We start from the raw sequence: 6,000 nt of genomic DNA, 5'->3' as shown, positions 1-6,000 counted from the left end.
TAAAAATTAAATAAAAAGTTTAATGTAGATGAGGCATGGTATTATTTTTGCGGTTATTCATCTGACACCCAGCTCACCGTGAATTCCCCCACCTATTTTATAACAACAACCGTCACATTTAATGCTGTCTTCTTATCTTAGACTGCCTAAATTATTGATGCTTGTTATGATTTTTCTCAAAACATACCATGGAGAAGAGCCTAAACAGGTGCTTAATTGACATCCTTTGTTTTAAGTTTCTTCTCACTGTTTAAGTTTTTAAAGAATCATTTGGTTATTATTATTTGTCAATAGGTGTAATTATAGTATAGATAATTGTTAAATATTTGGAGAATGTTCTTAAGAAAATATTAGAAATGAGTAATTTATGTTGAAACTTGTCATTTGGTCAAATATTAGAAAATATAGAAAAATGTGCAAAAAAAAATCATGATTCAACATTCTTTTACAAATTAAGATTAGTATTTTTCCTATTTCTATTGTGTGTTCTAATTTTGGTTGTCATTGTCCCATGACTTGAGTTTTTCTCATCCCACTTGCATGTCCTAATATGCTTTACTTTCAAAGTATTATTATAGACTGGAAATTTGACTTCAATTGCAAAACCATGTCACTTTCTTCTAAAGAATTGAAGTATTTTTTACGTTGTCAACTTTTGTAGAATTTTGTCATGTCAGAATTTGTAATCTAGGACATGATTTTACCACTTGCATGTCTTAATATTTATTGTTTTCAAAGTACTATTATAGACTTGAAATTTGCCTTCAATTGCAAAACCATGTCACTTTCTTCTAAGGAATTTAAGTATTTTTTACATTGTCAATTTTTGTAGAATTTTGTCATGTCAGAATTTTGTAATCTAGGACATGATTTTATCACTTGCATGTCTTAATATTCATTGTTTTCAAAGTACTATTATAGATTGAAAATTTGCCTTCAATTGCAAAACCACGTCACTTTCTTCTAAAGAATTTAAATATTTTTTTATGTTGTCAACTTTTGTAGAATTTTCGTCATGTCAAAATTTATAATCTAAGACATGATTTTACCACTTGCATGTCTTAATATTCATTGTTTTTAAAGTACTATTATAGACTAGAAATTTGCCTTCAATTGCAAAACCATGTCACTTTCTTCTAAAGAATTTAAGTATTTTTTACATTGTCAACTTTTGTAGAATTTTTGTCATGTCGGAGTTTGTAATCTAGGACATGATTTTAATGATAAAAAGAAGGAATTGTAATGGGGTGAGTGGACGATAATGCCCTTTAAAATATGGTTGATAATAATTTAATGTCAAACACTCATTAAGTCTATATATACTAGTCTAGATATCTTAAATGCATCCCTTGGGATATACACTTGACCATCCTTTACGTGTCAAACATTCATTATGTTCAAACATATGCACATCTATATAAAAAACTCGTATAGCTATCTTAAATGCATCTATTTAAAAGGCATGGTCAATCTCAAAGTGACTATCTAATTTATGTCATAAATGCAATTTAGTTACGTGGAGACTAATATCTCTTGACATATTTTATAGATGCATTTAAGATACTTATATAGACATAACTATAATGATATCCAAAGGAATTACGATACAGTGAATAAATTAAAAAAACCCCACAATATAAATTTGACAATCATGTCAAACATTCATTATGACTTATCATATATACATTTCTAGAAAATCTAATAAACTAAAAAAGATATCTTAAATGCGTCTGGCTAGAAGATATTGAATGGAGATGCCTATCTAATTTATATGACATATTTGTATAAATAATTAGACCAATAATTCTCAACATCTTTAAAATATATTTGAATATTTATACTAATTTTAAGATTCTTGTTAATATATAAATAATTGATAATTCAAATACAAGATGACTATTAATTATCTAAACTTCTATATAAAAATTTATATTATATGATGTTTATAACTAGTATGGTTGTCAAATTTAAGATAAAACATAAGAATTTTCGTTAACACATTCACGTTATTACATTATACCCCTTCCTACCCTTTTCTGTCATTGTAAAATGCCTCTAAACATTAAAAAATTGTAAATCAAATTTTATTAAAAAATTAGATATATACATTGAAAGATTATTATTTATGAGAAGAAAAACACCCTTAAAAAAAAGTAGGTAGGGTTTTAAAGCTTCTTTTGAGTGTGATTTAATATAGAAGCTGCAGCATGGCCTTATTCTTTATTTATGAAAAGATATGAAAATGAATTGTTTATCCGCTCTACACATGCAGCCCAAAGAAGCCTATGAAAAGGAATTGTACATCTCACAACTTTAGTTTTGTCTTACAAAACTTTAATTTATAATTTGAATAAAAAAGAGGTGTGAGCTGGAGCAAATGGGGTGTATGAGAGGACCCAAAGTGGTTTTAATTTTCTATTTTGTGATAAAGACTTGTTTAAGGTGGGCTAAATCATTCCTTGCATTCTTTTAAAATAAAAGAGTGAAAAAGCTTTTAAGCTTTTGCTTTGCTTTGAAAGAAGCTTTAGGGAATGATTGTCTAGTTGGTCGAATGTGGCATGATTCATAACACCTAAATATTATGACTTTGGACACCAAATAATAGATGACCTCTCCAAATTCATGATTGTTGGATATTATGTTAACGTTGACAATTAGGTTTTGGTAGAGGGGAACAACTTTTTTTAAAATTAGGTAGAAGGTCTTTTGTTTTGTTAGTTTTCACTAACTTTTGAGAAATGAAACTGACAATTTTTATTTTTATTTTTTTAATGAGAAATGGTTTTTTTAAAGAATATATAAGAATTTAAATATATATGTGTTATATTTTTTAAATATTATTTTTTATAAAGATTTAATAAATCATAATATATAAATACATATTATATTTATATCAAATAGTGAAAGAAATAAAAGAACATATACTTTTTAATTATAGTAAATTTTAATTTCATAGATAAAATAGAAGAATTGAATATATGATTTGTTTAATTTATTATTTGTAAAACTAAACAATCAAAAAACACTATCCAATAATTTAAATTGTTCTTAGTAGTAAATGTAAGATTGTCATGTTCTCACATTCAAAACATGATGAAAATAAGAGTGTAAAGATCCCAATAGAATGTAATATCGAAAGCATCAAAATATAACAAATAAAATTTTGTACTCTAATTTTTCAAATTGGTTTTTAGATATATGTATGTTTTGTAGAAAATCATTATATTCAACATGATTTAGAACATCGACTAGAAAATCATTATATTTTTTTGTTCAAGTGGATCTTGGTATATTCTAGTGTTTTGGTTATGGTCTGCGTCTCTCGATGGTCAAAATACTTATATTTTATAATATTTCGAGCTCTAATTTGGACTATGTTACATTGATCAATTTGTTGCTTATGGATTTGATTATGAGAGTTTTTCGCATCAAATCACACTCCATGATCCATCATCACAATGATAGAGTGCATAAGAAGAAAGAAAAATGAGATCATGGATTATTATTGATCAAGGTCTTTCCCCTATTGTTTTAATATGAGATCAAGGTCTTTTCCATGTTGTTTTAATATGAGATCAAGGTCCTTCTCCTATTATTTTAATAAAAAACATTGAATATAACATATTTTACATTTCATATATTGAATCTAAAATTTCATTTATATGAACAACCTAAATATTCAAAATGATTCTTTATAAAATATACATAATCCCTTTCTCTTCAACTATAAAATAGATAATTCTGATTAAAAAAATCTTGATATCATATCTCCATACATCAATTGAGTACCTAAAACTCATTAGTCCAAATACTCAAGCCTCCATTCATTTTGATGGTATATTAAAAGCCAAAGTAAGATCTATTAAGCATAATAAGAATCTTTCAAAATGAAAAGAACTCTAAAGTAATCAAGATTTGATTTAGGAATGTCTACAAAATCAAGATCTAAATTAAGAATGTCTACATAATCAAGAAGGTGGCCCAGTTCATTCCACACAAAGCAGATTCATTGTGTTTCTTCCATTGGTTGAAAAAACTTCTTAGGAAACCCAATAATACAAAACAGTGAAAGACAAAATGGGTCACAAGACTTTGATTGAGATGCTTCTCATAATAATATGGAGTGAGCATCTAATATTGTAATGGTGAACTCAGCTAAAATGTCTTTTCAATGTTGTGCAGGGCCCACCAGTCTGTGGTCTCATCCCAATCCCAGTTAAACGTGACCTCTGAATGAGGGAAACTTCCTACCATATGTTAATTCCACATTAATTTGACTGCTCATTTGTCAGACAAGATAAAATAGTAGACATAAAGGATTAAATATACACCATATTAAAATCTGCCTTAGACGGATACCTCTATTCTGGACTGTTGTATGCATTTTTTAGTTGCATTTCAGCTCAAGTCTGCACCTGTTTTTAATTCTATATTTATTAGAAACAATAAGTGTTAATATTATAATTATGGGTCATTTTACATGTTTTATGAGAAAAAAATGATTCTTTATTTAAAGAGAATTTTAATATATTTGATGTTATATTTATAGATTGTTTCATATATATTGCAATATATGTCTTATTGAGCATACAATTTTTTATTTTTTATTTTTTAAATTTAAAAAATAGTGAATATTTTAAATATAAAAATTGTTAATTTTATTATAATTATAGATGAATTATTTTGTAAATATTCTATAAGATACATAAATTAATTTGATTGAATAAATTAAATCATGGAACTGTTATAAGTGCGGTAAACCCGAGCGTTGCGCTGCACAACACAAGGAGGCCAAGGGCGCACACCTTGCAACAATCCCTCTCTCAGTGCAAGCGAGGGGTTTGAACTTGTGACTAAGCTCTGATACCACTTTGTTACAAGTTTGGTTGTCGTGCACCAAAAGAACGACCTATTAATGTCTGATACAACCACTAGACTTATAGAATCCACAGGAGGCGGTTAAGCCATGTCACAAACTCGAGTGTTGCGCTACACAACACAAAGAGACCAAGGGCGCACACCTTGCAACAGGAACATGTTGGACACACTATTAATACTATTAGTTTAATGCACATAAAATAGTAATTTGTAATAGTAAGAATCTAAAATAAAGAATTATATTTATCAATCACCATGATAAAATTGATGAACAAGCTTAATCTTATTTGATGACAAAAAATACCATGAAAGTGCATACCTAAGGTGTGACCAAACATATTTGTTATGGCTCCTCTTCAAATAATTATACTCAACAGATCCACAAATAACCTAAGGACATGAGGTCCACATATCCAGTGGATGTGCTTGAGGTTAGGTGAAAGGAATCAAGCTATACAAAACTTGATATATGTACATGAATTTGACGAGTCCCATATGCATCCTTTCTTTGTGGTTCTCTCTCAAAGCCATTCACATATTTTACAATATGTTTATAGGGTTTCATCATCTCTTTATAGTTGGGAAGGGAAAGACTAATGTTTTGGCAACAACAACATTTACATTCCATTTCTTTAACAATGTTTACATCATGTTCATCACAAAATTAGAATAAATTATGCACATTCCTCATTTCATCTCATTTAAAAAATAAAATGCCAAAATCCATCCCCACATCACCATAGAAAGAAACAATAATTAATTCAAATTAAGGCAATCTTGACTATTCATTAGGTAGTTCAATCTCTCTCATTCACGTGCACTCACCCCAAGCCTCCACTTGTGTGCATCTCATCTCTCCAAGCAAGTTAAGATAATATTAAATGTCCATTATATGATTTCATCTTATCTATCCACTTGTATAAATCTCACCCATCCACCTTAGCTTTCCCTATAAATCTCACCCTGCACAGTTACTACCAGACTATTGCTGCAGAACAAGAAATGATTGTTGTTGTAGGACAACAACAAGAGCAGAATCGCTAGGAGAAGAGCGGAGCTGTGGAGCAGAAGCAACAGATATAGGAGCGAAAGGGGCGGAAGAGTACATGACAATAGTAACAT

The sequence above is a fragment of the Cryptomeria japonica genome, chromosome 5 (genome assembly GCF_030272615.1).
Source record: "Cryptomeria japonica chromosome 5, Sugi_1.0, whole genome shotgun sequence".
In the NCBI taxonomy this organism is placed as follows: domain Eukaryota; kingdom Viridiplantae; phylum Streptophyta; class Pinopsida; order Cupressales; family Cupressaceae; genus Cryptomeria; species Cryptomeria japonica.
The sequence above is the reverse complement of the archived record's forward strand: the minus strand, read 5'-3'. Positions refer to the sequence as shown.